Genomic DNA, 18,140 nt, shown 5'->3' on the forward strand with positions numbered 1-18,140 from the left:
TTAGGTAACTGTGCAGTAGAACTCTAAGGAAAGAAGTCATGGAAAGGCTAAAATGGGACATCCCACTCATCTTATGCAAGCTTGAGAAGATTTTTTCACCAGCCTTTTTTGATGTTATGATGCAATTGGCTATCCATCTACCTAACGAGGCACTTCTTAGAGGGCCCATACAGTACGGAGGGATGTATCCAATAGAACGGTGACTGGGCACATTGAAGAATTTATTAAGGAACGGGGCTAGGCCTGAAGAATCAATTGTGGAGGCTTACTTAGAAAGGAGATGTTGGCATTTTGGAGAAGTTCATGTATGATGTTAAAACAAGATATAACCGGGAAGCCAATATGTCATATGATGGGCCAGCACCTGGTGAGACCTCTATTTTCATGCATGGTGTCAAGCCCATTGACTAGATTAGGGTAAAGGACATCAAGGATAAAGCCAAAATCAATAAGCTAGCTTGGTATGTGCTTAATAACTACAACGAGGTTAGACCATATGTGTAGTAAGTATGAATTTTTATATGTTGATTTGTTCTTTCCTATATTATGTATGAAATGTTACCAATAATAATGCTTATATGTGCTACAGAATATACAGACAAATTTTAGAGGAACAAGGGGCAAGTGAGGATGTTGATAGTAGGCTAGCAGTAGAGTTTCTAGCATGGTTTAAGTCTCATATATGTGATTAACATATTTTAGTTCTGTTAGGCCAATCATTGGCAGAATTATATGACAACTTAGTGGTGACGGTGGTTTCATGTTTGTGTGCAGATCGAGGAGCTATGTAGAGACAAACCAACAGAGGTCAGTGAAGGTTTGTATGCACAGTCATGTGGTCCTAATACCTGAGTCCAGGTTTGTGCAGCTTGTAGTATTAATGGAGTCAGGTATAGCACTGTTAACCGCGAGAAATCCCTGCATACATAGAACAGTAGTGTCATGACCACCATCACACATGAAAGCCAATCAATGGAATTTTATGGCTTCCTTAGAGAAGTTATTCAATTGATGTATGTCGGTATTTACTAAGTGCAAATTGAATATAAAGGATTCTACGAGCACACAGAATATCATTGTAGCATTTTACTGGAAGTATTCTAGGTATTGTTATTTATATTTTATCATAGGAAAACAATGGTGTAAAGATTTATTAGATAACAAAGGAATTTCTACTAATCAACAGACCAGCATAGCTAAAGCAGGGGTGAATGTAATGATAGAAATAAAACATAATGACACTCAGGGGATAGATCACTAAGATAATGTAAACTAGTCAACTCAAAAGAACAATGGGTGAGGTAGATTCCTACGATATTCCTATTACAGGATCCAAGTATATATATATATCAAACTATAGCTCAGACTAACTCTACTCCCTTGTACACTTCGGGATGCCGCTTAGACGGTAGAGCACCCACAATAGATAACCCTACCGACACGACTACAATCCTACAATTTAAGAACCTGCCCAATTCGGAGTGGACTACAAAGGATAGACAGGGCTATCACCTCCCGCTGCTACCACCCAACCAGAGAATAGGGTGCACTCATAGGCAAAGCATCGTATAAGCACCATGCTTACATGAGACTCGGGTACTTAGCCTAATCGGCAGACTAGCAGACTAAGCAGTCTATGAACCCACACAAAAAGTAATGATAACCATAACTAAGAAAGATATATATTCAAAGTAAGCATAGCCATATAGATAAGAATATGATAAATTGATAATAAATCTTACAAGGCATAGAAGTCAAGATACAAGGCTTTGCCTAGCCTCCAAGACTAGATCCAGAACTTGAGCATGAGCCCAACTCGACCCTCACTCACGAGCTACTAATCTACTACATTGGAGAGCTCTAGACCTAATCCTCTTGATGTGTGTTGATCTGAATGAGGGATATGAATTAGGGTTTTAGGGATCTACTGAGGGAGGCAGATAGGGGATGATATATTTAGCCAGAGCATCAATCCTAAGCACTCGGATCAAACCTACTTGAATAAACGGTGAAGATTGGATCTCAATGGTGGTGGGGAACCAACTTTCAAAGCAGAGGCTGACTGGTTGGACCCATAGGCCGACCAGCCTATAGGTGGGTTTGGCCAGCCCCACATGGCATCCCCTTAGGGTATGCATCAGTGGAGAGCCTCCTAGTGTCTTCTAGAATCTTCCCATGCTGTTTACGTGGCAAAATTCTATAATTTCATTTGATGAATAGGTCCCCCTTGATGGTTTTCTAGATAAACCCTGCTAAAAACATAGATTCACCAAAAATCATAGAATTTATTAGTTTAAACCCCTATTCCTATTATCGGGTACCATAAAACGGGGTACCCCAATCGTATACCAAAAGAGTCACTTAAACCCCATCAACGACAAAGCCAGAAGGTAAGCCGTGCGTTAACCACTGGCCCCATCCGAGCTCGCCGGCCCTCCGCCTTGCCTTAGGCCTCGCACAGGAGGTCTCGACGCCCTGATGAATCTCCACCTCGTGCGAGGCCTCTCGCGTGAGGCCTCGACAAGGAGCCTAATCTCCGTCTCGCTCGAGGCCCCGCGCATACAGCCTCGAACGAGACAGTGATTCTCCGTATAGCTCGAGGCTGGCTCGGCAATAACCCATCGCTCCCGCCTCGACCAGTCTTCCCAATAGCACGTCACGCCCCATTAATGCGCCAACCACTCCTGCAATCTCAGCCGGATGACGGCTCGACACCATGGAGTGGCCGACGGGACAAGGAGTCGCATCAACGCCATACCAGCTAGGACAAGGCGTGGCGGGGATTACTGGCCACTGTGTTATGGCGCTATGCCCACGATCAGTGCCTGCACTACACTGTGCCCCGTAACCCCCACCCCGGAGACAACGCGGCATGGAAAGTCTAGTCTGGGTCATCGTCGCCTCAGAATCAGCATGCAAGATCAACCGCTCCCTCCGAGCCTCGGCACTCTACGTCAGGGCCTCGGCTAACTTGAGATTCACGTCTGCTGAGACCCCCCACGATGGTTCAGCCTAGGCACCAACCGAGCCTTGGCTTCGTGTGCAGTCAACCTACAGTGACTCGCACGCCGACTGCCATGCCCACTTCGAGGTAGCCCTGGAGCTCCCACGACGCACAGGATCGGATGTGACCAACGCGTCGCCCCAGTACTTCAAGGACGGACCACTCTGACGGCCACGCCACCATAGGAACAGGCTACAGGGCTCAGACACGCCACCTCCATTCGCATGACGCCGTGTAGTTAGCACACGTACTACCCTTGTCCCCCCTTCAACTATAAAAGGAAAGGACCTGGCCATTTCTAGGCAGACGAACAAATGCGTGCACAAGCAACACTCTGTAACACGCACGCTTTTCCGCTACCTGAGAGCAACGTCTCAAGCAGCCCACACCACTCCACACCGAGATCTGGGACTAGCTCCCTCTCTCACCCAGCTTGTAGCCCCCTACTATAAGCACTCCGGTGCAAGGAATACAAGATCGATCTCTCAGACTAGACGTAGGGCGCCGATTACCTGAACCAGTATAAGCCTTGTGTCTCTTTGCATCACCATCTGGGATCGGGAACATGCAGTACAAATTCACTAGTTGGTTGAGGACCCCCCGGTCCAAAACACCGACACCTATGTTTGGTGATAAAATTAAGTACATATGCAGGATATGTTGATGGTTTATGATTGACGTTAACGACCGTCAACAATGTATAACTCTAGTGTACAAAGCCATAGGATGGTGGTTCTTCTACGTTGTGACTGGTACAATCTAGATGGCACTACGAAGTCTGTAGGCATTGATGATGACAGACATTTAAAATCCATCAGCATTAAATCATTCTGGTACAAGGACCACCCTTTCATTCTCGTGACACAGGCAAGGAAGATTTTTTATCTGCAGGACACCTCCTTCGGCAAAGATTGGTGGGTCATGAAGAAGTTTGAACATAGGTGATGAGGACACGCCTACGATGCCCTGAATATGTGCCCAAATCTTTCATGGTACAAGACAACAAGGAAATATTTGCTTGATTCTTTTATTGTAGTTTCAGCCAAGAACAATACCAGCACAATGATATATGATAAATAATGCCTACATAGAAATCAGATGGGTGCAGTATATATTCTCCAGAAAACCACACTAACAAATTACTCACGACAAATAAACGGATGCTAATTTGCTTTGCCAATAATCACTGGGCAGCGATTACAGAGGCTGTATCTCACGGTAATAATGAATAGCTCAATCGCATAGAACTACCAATATAAAATTCACTATAGCAAACGTCCAAGACATTATGAACTAGCTGATCAATGTAGTTGTATCAACCAGACACAAATAGCAGCAGATATATGTGTTCATTTGGGATAATCCAATTTGTGAAATAAGCCAAATATGCTGATAGTTAAAATCAGACAAAATAACTTCCAATATGATTAATCTCCAATTCTGATATAGTAGCAATGATAGAGGAGGGATCGGCTTACAATAAGATGCAATCCAAACCCTAGATAACTTCTTCCACCCGCAGCCACAATGAACCACGATCAGAAGACAGGGATTCCATAGAAATCCAAGCGACGCACTCAAGCCGTAGCAGCTTGATCACTCACTCTAGCAGATCCACAAGAATCTAGAAGATAATCTTCAAGACGAAGAACCTAATGGGAACACCATCTAGGGTTTTCCGAGCGGCGGCTCGACATGGAATAACTCCACAAATAAAATCCAGTCTCCAATTACAAGGAGCAGACCAGTCCCTAATATACGCACGCAGGCATAGGCTATTTAAATGGACTCGGCCACAAGGCCACCAACTTGGTTTGGCCCAGCATGTGCACGCTACACCATGACCAACTAATTGAGCCCATAAAATAGTAAACTAATACGGCCACAATGCTAATCATGTTATTTGGAAACTACTTTAATTAAGCAAATAAATCCATGACGTACTTAGATTGGACAGCCGAAAACCATAGCGTGCTCAGGTTGGACTGCCCTTCATCTCCTCCAGCGTAGAGCCTGTATAAAAATATCTCCTTGATGGCATATTATCTTCTCTTAAACAATGTTGCATCTTCAAAATATATCTTTGATAACAACCCAGTAGCTGTAAATAAATCATCCTTCTTCCTATATTTGCCATCACATATAAAAGCACCAAATTGAATAGGACTTACGTAAGAGATGCAAGTTGCCATATTAGAACCAATGACAGAATTTTCTGCATGAATATTTTGGATAGTCATGGGCTCATCATTCACACTCCCTTGAAACAAAGCCGTCTTGGCTTTGCCATAATCTCTACTGACTTCTTCATCTTTGTAACTATTATATTTTGCCATAATCTCTACTGACTTCTTCATCTTTGTAACTATTATATTTCCATCTTTCTTGTTGTCTTCATGTTCCACAAAATTAGATAGAGTGCCAATTTGTATAGGAGATTTATTAGCAACAATATCTGCATTTTTTCAACTCCATGCGATGACAATCAAAAGCTTCACCCAAAGAATTAATAATCATAGAAGAATTCCCCTTGATGGCTATATCATGCTCTGATGACTCATTAAGTTGAGCATTAATCTCAGGAACCTCCTTTGTAACAAGAGAGCCTTTTGTCATTGCCACATTGTTCCCAAAAATATTATTGGAGATAGAACCAAATTGGATTGATGATTTAATTGGCTCCTTACAGTGAATCATGGACTCACCAGCAGCAGCAAGAGTAGGAATATTCACATCAATAGGGATATGTATGATGAGAATGAAATAGAGTATGTAGTGCACCAAGATGATCACTGTTTTGACAACGAGCATGAAGTCCTGCTGGGTGATGGTGATCAGGTTTTGCACAAAGCTAGTAAAGATGGAGAAGGCACTATCATTGAAGCCAATTTAGAAGACCTTCTAAGAGGTAATAGGGAAGTAGTTGAGATAGTTGAAGGCAGTGAGGATGAAGATGCGGATGAAGATGATACTGGAAACTAGTTTTGCAGTGATGACAATAACTGTGGCGATAGAGATCACATGTCTGGAGGTGATGATGATGTAACAACCCAGGTTTTCCCATAACCCAAAAATGTAAACATAAATTTTTTTCTAACAAAACTCATGCATGGTGAGTGTGCATACTAGGAAACCACCCATGTAGTTGCACAAGTAGAACCAAGTTAGCATGGTTCAATATTTTGCATTTAATTCAACTTATGAGTTGCTTCTTCATAATTTTATGTGATGTAATAAAATCAATCCAACCTTTATAAATAAATTGTGTGTGTGAGTTGCCAACCCTTGGCTTGGACCCTAGGACCCTAGATGGCCTTTGGTGGACCCCACTAGGATGTATATATGTTGGCAACACATATATACATGCATAGGTGTAGTGTGGAAATAGAAATAGAAATAGAAAAGCAATTGGAAAAAAGTAATAAAATAGAAAAGGGGAAAGAAGTCCAAGTGCAGAAGCTAGCCCAGTCCTACTAGCCAATGCCGCCCGCACAGCCTAGCTCCCACGCACTCATGCCCTCACCCCCGCATGCGCCCACCGGCCTGCTTCACCTGGGCGGCCTAGCACACATCCACACCCGTGCGAGGCCGAGCAAGCCTAGCCAGCAGCCCACGTCGTGCCTACCCGCATCATGACGAGCCACCCCCACGTTCACCAGCTATCGTCGCTAGGTGGATCTCGCCTATCATCCTCTACCTCTGCTCCCCTCTCTACTTTAGGCAAAGTAGAGTAGAGCAAACCATGCCCGTCGCTCGCCGCACCAGCCATCCATGTCCCTACCCCTCGGCCATACATGCATGGATGCATGCCATGTCACCAATCCATGCCACACCGCCTGCCCTAGCTCGTGCTACGATGAGGTGACATTGTCGCCATGGCCCACACCTCTACCATGCCCTGCCACCACCGTACTCGTGCCCTTCACTGGCCACCACTCTAAATTGGAGGCGCCAACCACCCCTGCACACCCGCCGAACCCCAGAATCCTACCCGGGAGCTCTCGATCACCCCACACGTTGAAAGGTCCTTGTTTGGTTTTTATAATTGAGTGACAACTTAGGTGGACTAATTGTGTTTATGTGAGATACATAGGTGATTAGTCCATAGGTACATCTGTGTGAGCAACATATGCCATGAAGGTGAAAATGGCTTGGAGATGTTGCAAAGCTCACACATGTGATGATGAAGGAGCTTAAATGCACATGAGACATGACATTGAGTCATGTGATCAAGGTGGAGAAGATCAAGACAAGACTTGGCTTGATGGATCGGTTGCAAGCGTGAAGGGCAAGTCGAAGGCTTTGGAGTGATGGACTGCGTGGTGGTGAAGCTTGAGCAAGACTTGGCACCGATGGACGATGGAAACGGTGAAGAGCAAGTAAAGTCAAGAACGATGAACCAATATGATCACATGATGATATGAAGTGGATCATATCATTGTTGATCGTGTTGGTGCATGTGTTGCATCGACATTGGAGGAGATGGAATGGAATGCACAAGGCAAAGGTATAACCTAGGGCATTTCATTTCACCGGTCATAGGTGTGTAGAGAAGTTTATGACTGGGTTTAGGATAGATGGCCATACTATTAAGAGGGGCAAACTTGTTTGCATATTGGTCATCTAGTGCCACTCGAGTGATCTAACTTTGCATTGTCGCTAGGATCGAGTGGCGTGGCAAGTTGAGTGGCTAATCCTTTGAAAAATGATTGTGAAAATGCTAACACACATACACTTGGTGGTGTTGGCACATTTGCAAAGGAGAAGAAGTTGGTGATGAAAATGAGTGAGTCGCGCTAGTTACAGAGTGACCAAACGTGTCCGGTATGGTGACCATACACGTCCGGTATTTGGTGGCGTACTCAGCGATCGGACATGTCCGGTCGCCACACCGGACATGTCCGGTGTGAATCAGAAGACGTGGTGTTCGGCAGTATAGTCGATCGGACGCTGGTTGTGTCCGGTCTGGTGTGACCGGATGCGTCCTGTTGTCGGTGGGTGCTTACTATACTTGACCAGATGCTGAGGCTCAGCGTCTGGTCGGTTTCTAACTATCGCGTCCAGTCAGCCCTGGAGGCTTACTGGACTCGACCAGACACAGTGGTGTAGCGTCCGGTCGTTTCATGCTGAGCATCCGGTCGTTGTGTCAGAGAGCCATTGGAGGCAATAGTTGGACACGTGGTAGTCCGGCAGCTACCGGACACGTCCGATATAGTGACTAGACACATCCGGTATGCATGATCGGTGCATCTGGTGCAGCGTCCGGTCAGCCCGAAAAATGCCCAGTGAAGGGGTAACGGCTAGTTTAGCCCTTGGGGCTATAAATAGAAGTGGCCTTCGAGCATGGCTAGTGCTGAGCACCTTGGGGGACTTTGTGTCCATGCTTGAGAGTGCTTAGGAGCCCTCCATCTCACACATACTTGATAGTGATCATTCGATTATGTGAGTGAGCGATTCTAGTGCGATTGCATCGTGAGGTTGCATCGAGTGGCACTAGGTGATCGAGTTGCAAGCTAGTGGTGCTGGTTACTCTTGGAGGTTGCCACCTCCTAGATGGCCTGGTGGTGGTCTCTGTTGAAGCCCACAAGAAGCTTGTGCGGTGCTCTAGAGAAGTGCTTTGTGAGGGGCATTGTGCTCGCCCCGCGGGAGCTGCAAAGAGCAACTTTAGTAAAGCATGTCATTGAGCTACCCTCACTTCTGGGGTAGGTTCTTGCAGTGCCCAACGTGCAGGCTTGGCGGGTGATGCCAATTACCCGCCGAACCACCAAGTGAGCGGTCGACACAACGGGGACTAGCGTGTTGGCAAACACGTGAACCTCGGGAGAAAAATCATCGTGTCAACCTTGTTCTTCCCGTTGGTTTGCATCCCTATTACACAAGCTTGCAATTACTTTCATATACATTGAGCTTGTGTTGTTGCTTTAGTAATTAGTTAGCTTGTGTAGCTTGCTAAATATCTTCTTGCTTGTGTAGCATAGAAGTAGCTCCCTTGCGTGGCTAATTTGGTTTGTGTAACCTTGTTAGTCACATTGCTTAGTTTGTGTAGCTAAGTAATTGTGCTCTCTAATTTGGCATTGGTTGCCTTGTTATTGAGCATTGCTAGTAAGCTTAGGTGGCTTTGTGCTTTTGCTTACTAGCTTGTGTAGGAGCTCCCTTGTTGCTTAAAGTACTAGTGGCATAGGTTTGTGTGACCTTGCTCCTAGAATTGGTTAGGTGAGCTTTAGCTACCCCGGCACCTTTGTTTGCTTGATTAGTATCTTTGGAAGGTGCTAGAGAACATAGATAGAGGGGTGTAGTCTTGACTAGACCAATAGTTTTAATTCCGCACTTGTTTCGGTTAGTCGACGCAATTAATTTTCAAAAGGACTATTCACCCCCCTCTAGTCGCCATCTCGACCCTTTCACACGTGTCCCCTTTACCTTCCCCACCCCTGCCATGGGTGAGCTCAAGGTATAAAACCCCCTCTCTGGTGCCCTAGCCACACTTCTATCCACCCTGCCACCACTAGTGGTTTCACCAGCCATGCCAAGCCAGAGAAGGGAGGAGAAGGAGGAAGGGGGAGCAGCACTGCCCATCGGAAAGGATTGTTGCCACAGAGACGCTATCGGAGCTAGAGACACCACACAATCGGCTTTGTTGGCATAGCTACTCGGCACGATATTGCACCGCCTCATCATGGCTTCGCCTTGCCACTACACCACCACCCAAACTACACACCATGGTAAGCCCCCATTGAACCCCTCTGCTCGCTGTCGTCGTCATGCTATGGCCACTAAGCCACGAGTTTCCACCTAAGGAGCTCAAGGTAGTGCCTTAGGACCACGCACCCGCACATGCTCGCCATAGCCAGAGCATGGCCATGGCAAGAGCCGTTCTGGCCTCACCCCACCAGTAGAGGTAGCTTGACCACCTTGGTGAGCTTTGCCCCGCTGAGAGACATACCCTGCATTAGATGGTTGAAGGTAGAGGACCTTAGGGACTACTGGCCATGCCTGCATCACTATGCTACCATGTCCCCATGTCGTTGCTGTGCTGCGACCATTCCCATCAATGCCAACCTCCCCGCTCATCGAGGAGGGGCCAATGATGTCCACCATGACCCCATGCACCTAGCCACCTAACTGGTTGAACTCCTAGTGATCCCTATCCCCCTAAGCCACCATCATCGGTCGCTTGCCATAGCTTCACCGCACGCCTTGCCACGGTATGGACTCTATCGTGCCCCTTGGTCGTCGCCGACTGGTTCTTTGGCTTGTTCATGTCTCTAATTGAAGGGAAAGAGCCACCTTTGGCTCTGTGGGGACATGCAGTAACTTTGCCATGACTGGCCATCACTGTTGTGCCACCATCACCATGGTCAACCTCGCCTGAACCCCACAACCACACCCTTTTGGCCTCGTTGCGTCCACCGGAGCTCTAGAAAGCCATAGGAGCCTTGCCAAGCCTTGTTGGGTGCTTAGCCACATGTTGCTGTCACCGCCGTGCCACCACACCCACCACATCACCATGGCTAGCCTCACCCGAGCCCTTTTGCCTCACCTTGATGCCTTCGCCGTGTTCGCTGGAGCACCAGAAAGCTATAGAAGCCCCGCTTGGGCAGTGCCAATGACTCTGGCACCCTCACTATCGATCCACGTCACCACCCTCCACCACAGCGCCAACACTAGGTGCTAGAGCCACTGAGGCACTACCTTTGGCCCTCCAGTGAACTCACCGTGAGCGCACAAAGACATAGGGCCTCCTAGCAGCCCTACTAAGCCACCCTAGTGCGAGAACATGTGAGCTCGCTACTGGCTAGGAGCACCACCACGGGAGGAGGAAGAGCCGCCATGCCCCTTCGCCTAGACCTACCTGTACCTGGCGCACTATGAACTAGAGAGACAGGAGAGAGATGGACGTGGTCCACCACGGACCGTGCCTACGGTCCATAGACCTACATGGCGCTGTCCACCATGGACCAGCCCCATGGACCCGAGCCTAGTAATGGCCCATCTACACCACGTGGCTGCCTGCCTACGTGACATGTGTTCGGGCCCTCCTTGGCCTAGATCGGCCCAACCTAGCCCATATCCGACCCAAAGCCTAGCCTAGTCAAGCCCAGTCAATGTTGACCGTTGATCAATCAACACTGACCGATGACTTGGCCCCATCTATTAGCGACTGGATCCACCTCGGCCAATCATGTGCTGCCATGTGTTAGCCTCTGGTTTTTCCATTTCTTTTTCTTTTTAGAAAATAATTTAAACATAGAAAATTCATATGACCTTAGAAAAATATGAAACTAGTGTCCAAATGTTTCTAAAACTGAGTTGTACATCATAGGCTTGTGTTTGAGTGCATTTGCATCTTTTGAATTTATGTTGCATTTGGATCTTATCGCGGCTATATGTCTCGTTTGACAGACCTGGAGGAGCCACAGACTGAGGAGCATGACCGCAACTACACTGAAGAGCTTGGAGATGACTAGCCAGGTGCCATGTCCCACCCAACCTCGTAGACTCCTATTAGACATTCTACAATGTAGATGCCAGTGCTTTACTTTTATGCAAATGATCTATGATAGGTTGCATGGTAGAATTGCATGTGAGCCATTACCCTGTCTCAACCTATACCCCTGCACACCCATTGTTAGGTTAGACGCTCGCTTACTTACTTGCTACTACTACTACTACTCATTATATCTATGATGTGATGCTTGGTGGGGGATTGTATGTGAGTGGTTAAGGCACTAGGTACCGGTAATGTGGTAACAATCGGGGAGATCTTGGTGTGTGTTTTGGGTGTGTGGTGTGGGTAGAGTCTATTGGGTAGGATCTTACGATGAGTCATCGGACGAGTCTTGCCAAGGGGGTACGACCTAGGCATCCCCTACGAGTGGTACTTTTGGTGGGTGCATGTGAGATGAAGAGATCCTAGGGTGGTGTCTTTGTGGGATGAAGCTTTAGGATGGAGGTGTCGTCGAGGCATGGGGTGTCGGTTATCCCCTTTGAGAATATATTCTATCTGGTCCCCCTAAGGACTGGTATCTCAAGAGAACCAGATCATAGGACCCTACGTCACATAGTCTTAGTGTTTCGATGGACTCCGTGGTGGCCTAGGCTAAGTGGTTGGGTGGCATCACACTGGTTGGAAGGTAGCCCGATATTAGCCTAGGCAGGGCACCACCGATGTTGATGATCTTGTGGTTCTAGGTGTACATGCTCTACAGAGTTGATCGATCTATTCATATAGCCGTGTCCTTAGATATGGACATTCCTATGACCTACGTTTCCCTTAATTAGTGAGTGGAGTTCTTTCTTCTCTCCCCCTAGGTTCTTGTGTTGGTTTCCAGCTTTGGCTGATGGGACAAGGTATGAGAAGGAGTCATCCTTGTCACCTAGAGAGTGTGAGAGTGGTGAGATGTGTGTGATGGGATGGGAGAACATGTGGATGAGATGGGTTGAAACTTGATGAATTGTTATTAAAACCTGACATACTTGAATAGGGAAAACTACAGCCACAAATAGGTCTTTTGCTCTACCCTTGCATTCCACTATCACAAAGCAAATGCAAAGCATAGGGTGGGAGCTAGTGGCCAGTACAAATCATATTAATAATTATTTGACAGGTTCTGGGCCCGAGTGTGACTACCAGGGAGATGATTGGGAGGATTAGAGGTCTTGTTCCTACGCTCAAGTTTGGTTGAGAAGATGGAGTTGACGCCCGCTGCCTTTCTACTTGATGTTGTTCTGGTTGCTGTGTGCCCTGAGTGATTCCGCCAAGTGGCAATGTAATAATGAGTAAACCTTTTTATTTGTACTCTCTTGAGATAGGTATTCGATGTAAGACTATGATATCGACTGTTATTTGATAATGTGATGGGATGATCACCTGGGGCTATCACATTATACTTCAAATCTATGGATTTCCCTTTGAGGAAATTGGGATCATTTTAGATGACTTGTAGGAGATTTCAAGTGTAATCTTTGGAAAACATGTATTCTAAAGCTACACTTTGCTTTAGATTTCTAGCTTTCTATTTTGAACATGTTCAGTATGCTTAGTTGTTTATAAACTTGTGTTTCAGTGAACACATTGGACTTGTCCGCCGGGGTCAGTACTGCACTATGCGGACTGTCTGTTGTGTACATGACTATTCCATTCAACTACAACTAGTACTTGTTATAGGTTCATATACACTGCGTAAGCCATTAACATGAAGCATTCTTTTCACACAGCATGCTTCAACCACTATGGCGAGATCATTAATCAATTCGACTAGCATGAGTACACATACAAATATGTGTCTGGTTTACCAAACCAAGGCACAAAGCAACCCTTGCGCAGTTGCCAATAGTGAATTGAATGCAGGAAGAAAGCCTCTGTAGTTATTTCACTCCAAAAATGCAGTCACAACAGTCAAGGTGCAGACTGAAGAGTGAAGAGGAGTTGCTTTTGTAAGCAATTTTTCTTGGTTCATTTTGTGAGACATGCAAGCAGCTAGCTAGAGATGGCTACACTTTTTATTATCCGATGAGAGATCAAATGTACAGCGGTAGACTTTCTGGCGTGTGTAGTAAAAAATGCAATAGCTATGCCTCCTCCGTTGTGCATTAGATCGAGGCGACACTTGTTCAGATAAACTCCTCACTGCATGGTTCATGCAAATTCAACAAATTTTATCGAAGACATGAGTTAGGTTCACCACAGATCAAAGCCACTCAAGACTACTACCACTACTGATACATTTTTTGTTCACCAAACCAAGGCACAAAGGTATCCTTGTTTAGTTGGCAAGAGTGAGAAGTGTCGGGCCCGGTTAGATGGACGATGCTCGGACCATCAAGTGCGCACAAAGATAATGGTAAATGTCACTTTGTGAACCAAAATGTTTGCATAAATGCATAGTGCCATCTAACCATAAGAGGAGAGTAGTGCCATCCCACTACTCAAAGGCATCTAGTTATTACCTAGACATACTAGTTCAAACTATAGATGATTAACATGACTTCACATGAGGGAGCATACTAGACCTCTCCACCACGATGAATCGGTGCGGCCGAACGATCCCTTTAGTCCATCTAGTGTTGTTTCCTCACCAAGGCACGATGACAGGTAATGTTGTTGTCCTTGGTGTAGTAGCCTTCTCGAAGGTGTAACACCCTAAAATTAGCTACTTTCTAAAAAGAGTAAAACGATTTCTGTTAATTGTTTTGTGCTCATAAAAACATAGATAAAAGAAAACTTTCTTTAAATTAAATCCAACATAAGGGTAGCAACATGTTTGCGCATACATGCAGTTGCATTGGTACTTTGTGATGAGTGGTTTGGATGCCGTTGCATTGGTACTTTTATGATGAGTGGTTTGGAAAATAAATTCAAATCTCAATCTTCAAAATATTATTTTCAAGTAGTGGTTTAAAAAGAAATTGAAAACTTGAAAAAAACAAAAGTTAGATAAGATGCTTTGTTTTCAAAATCCAAAGGCTTGCAAAAGGTTTTAAGACGCGTTAGAACGATGCCTCTCCTTCTAGGAATCTTTTCGACCTTTTTCGGGATTAAATTCCTATTTCTTGGAGCTTTGTCTTTTTCCTTGATCAATCTAAAAGTCTTTTTCAGGAGTAAAACCACTTTGGTTATGTTCCTTATCCCTATGAATTTTTTTGGAATTTTTCGGAGCTCAGAGATATTTTTCGTAGCCTAAATAGTAATTCCAGATTTTCTGTAATTATTTTAATTCCGAAAATCAATAATTAATAAATATCTTCACTTTCCAAAATCTCCAAACCCTACGTATATATATATGCCGTTGTAGGCCTCGACGTGAGGATTCTAGAAGTATAGCCCGATTCACGAGCCGCTGCTCGTAGCCCCACAGATCGGACGCCGAAGTTCGGCACAGCTAGGTTTCCGGCGAACTCTTCGGCGAGCTTTTCTGGCCAAACCGTCGCGTTCCGGCATCAACCACCACTGCCACAAGGTAGATCTCGTCGTTCTCTACATCGTAGTGTATCCGTTTTGTCGAATCCATCACCATTTGATCGTTTCCCCTTCGTTTTTCCTTTTTCGTTGACATTTTCCGGTGAACTTCCATGGATGGAGCTTCTTCTTCATGTTCTCCGGCCACCCCGCGACTACAGCCGACCACCGCCCTTCCCTTGGGCCTGCGCCACCACCTGGGCCTTTGCTCTCGTGCCTAGCCCCGGCCCGGCCCCTTGTGCACGTGTGTCTGCGTGGCCACGAGCAGCAGTAGCCTGCTACTGTGCCTTCCGCCACCGGCCGCCGACAGGCGTCGTCGCCCAGCCCGGCCACTGCCCTGTCCCGGCGCTGCGTCGCCACCAGCTGGCCAGCAGGCCGAGGCTGAGCCCGCTCCCCGCTCAGTGTGTGAGCAGCAGTAGGACATCTTCATGGCCAGAACCACGTACGTGAAGAAGAACGAAGCAAGGTAGAAGATGAACTATTTACGATTTTGCCATCCTACTGTTAATTCCGCCGTTTAATCGTTTTAATTCTGTTTCAGTTCGTTCCGGTTGCGTTAGTTTCGTGTCGTGGAGATCTACGCAGTAGAATTATTAGTTTATATGTCACATGTTTATGAATTTATTTTATTAATTGTGTCTATAATTAATTAATCGCTGATTAATTAAAGTCGATTTAGATTTTTTATTTCGATTTGATTGTGCGAGTTTCATCGCAATATGTGGTACGTGTTAGCAGCGATTTTAACATGTCTCACATCTTGGAAATTTATGAGTTAAATATTAATTTGATTAAGGAGTATTCAATAACTTTTTAATTAAAAGCAATTTAAGTTCTAATTCCGTTTTGCACCGTTTAAGTTGCGTTAGGTTCATGCTGACGTGAACTATATGTTAGGGGCAATGTTTTTCATGTCACATGTTTTTCCATATATAGTTAAATATTAAATTGATTAGTATATTTACACACTAGTTTGGAATATAGGTGCTTAACTTTAATGATTTACACCTAAAAGTTAATAGGATTAATTGTTAACTTAAAAGTGTTTCTAAAATATAATTTGGTTAGCTAAACAAGATACATATGTGATAAGTACAAGTAGATGCAGTCACATGCTTAATTCCTTCGCGAAGGTAAAGTTTAATTGTTATGTGATAACATTTATAAATAATACATGATTAGCTTTAACTCGACTTTTAAAACTAAATATGTTGCGATTAATCTAAATCAATATTGCTCATATAGTTTTCTTAGCTAATCTAAAACAAGCTTGTAGTTGTTTCTTTTATAATATAATATAAATCTTTTCATAATGGTTTTCTTTTAACCATAGCTCCTTTCTTAGTGCCTCTTGCATTCTCATAACCATAGCATTGAGCCATTCTTGTCGTGTCACTCTTGTTTTGGCATGTTCTATGCAGTGTCGTTAGTGGTTCTCATGTTACTCAAATATGTTTTGGCAGTTAAAAAGTTAATTGTATTAATACTATCACTTGCATCGTTTTCGGAATATAAAGTCAATATAGGTTTTATACTATGCTCTTTCTTAAGCAATGAATCAAGTTGATTAATGAAAATATTCACATGTGTTTCTACAGTTAAAATAAGTTAAATTGATAGGCTTTATTTTCCGTCGCACCGAAAATCCTTCGATAGTCGCTTTTTCGTTGAATCGCATATAGCGTGTCTTTTGCGTTTGTGTGTTCGTAGTGATACGTGGAATCGTATATCAATCTCTTTTACTTAATTTTTCTATGATTGGTGTACTGTTCTGATATAGATGCAATTGTATGCTATGCATGTATGTGTATGGATGTTTGTGTGGTGTTCTACGAATTACGTCCAGTCGGTGAGGTTTACGTGGTGATTAAGAAGCAGTTCTCTGAAGACTAGAAGCTGAGAATTGGAAAGCAGAAGATTGAAAGTGGAATACTAAAGGCTTTTGAGCAGTATTGCTTTGGGGGAAAAGCAAGTTAAGGCAAGTATAGCATGGGACTATGCCTTGTTACCTATTCACATTTAAACACTTAATTCATATTGCATGTGTCTACCTAGTGCAACTATAGGAATATCCTAGCTAATTGATATCCTGGATTCCTTGAAACCCTTGGGATAATTGCATTGGGATAGTTTTTGCTAGTGCTTAATCGAAACCATGATCTTGTAACCTGACTAATGGTATATGCAATAAACATTAAAACATGACTTTTTAGTAACATGGAATCAGGGGGCTGAAGTGTTTATATGCTTCAGATTCCTCTCCCTAAGGACTTATCTGTAAGCGATCATCCGGGACTTACAGTACAGCTTGTGAGGGCCATATGGCTCTGGCTTTAGCTTAGTATGAGGATCTTTTCTAGCTTGTTAGTGGTTACCTTTCAGGCGCGGGGTATGTTTCCTTTGCTGCTAGGGAGTGTGTACCGTGCTGCGATGCCCACGCTTGCCACTCCTAGAGATGGGCCACATACGCCTAGCGGCCCTAACTTGTTAGACGAAATCTTTTGAAAGGCTTCATAGTGAACCCTGCTGGCCTTCCTTGGAAGTAGGTCAAGAGAATAGCTACCTCGGGCGAAAGGGTAAATCACAACTCACAGTGAACGTGTACAAACTCTGCAGAGTATAAAACTGTTATAACAGCCGTGCTCACGAACACGAGCGGCCTTGGACCCTTATGGAATAGAGATGATCACTAATGGATAATGATGATGCTAATAATTGATTGTTTATGCTATACATTATTCATGTTTACTTGATCATGAGTTTATGGGCTTATGGATAAACTTATTGCCAACCAATTGCTAAAAAGATGATCTATTAAAGCTAATTGCAGTTAAACCAGTGTTAGTCCTTTTGAGCCTCATGAACCCCATGATATAATTGTTAAGTATGACATGTACTTACACTTGCTTTATTTTCTATACATTGGATAAAAATCCTGGATGGGTACCAGATCGCTGGTTTTGGAGGAGTTAGGCTTGTGGTCAACCAGTCAGTCGTCCCTGTGATTTTGGAGTCTTCGCCAGAAGATCAGAGTTAACTTTCCGCTGTCTTTACTCTGAGGGTACTTTTCTTTTACTAATACGTTATGTAATAAGTATTGTCTTTTGATATTACCTTTATTTGTGGCTATATGTGAGATTTGACTTCCTGGGCTCACATATAGTGTGTATCTAGTTT

Source organism: Miscanthus floridulus, chromosome 19, assembly GCF_019320115.1.
Source record: "Miscanthus floridulus cultivar M001 chromosome 19, ASM1932011v1, whole genome shotgun sequence".
Classification (NCBI taxonomy): domain Eukaryota; kingdom Viridiplantae; phylum Streptophyta; class Magnoliopsida; order Poales; family Poaceae; genus Miscanthus; species Miscanthus floridulus.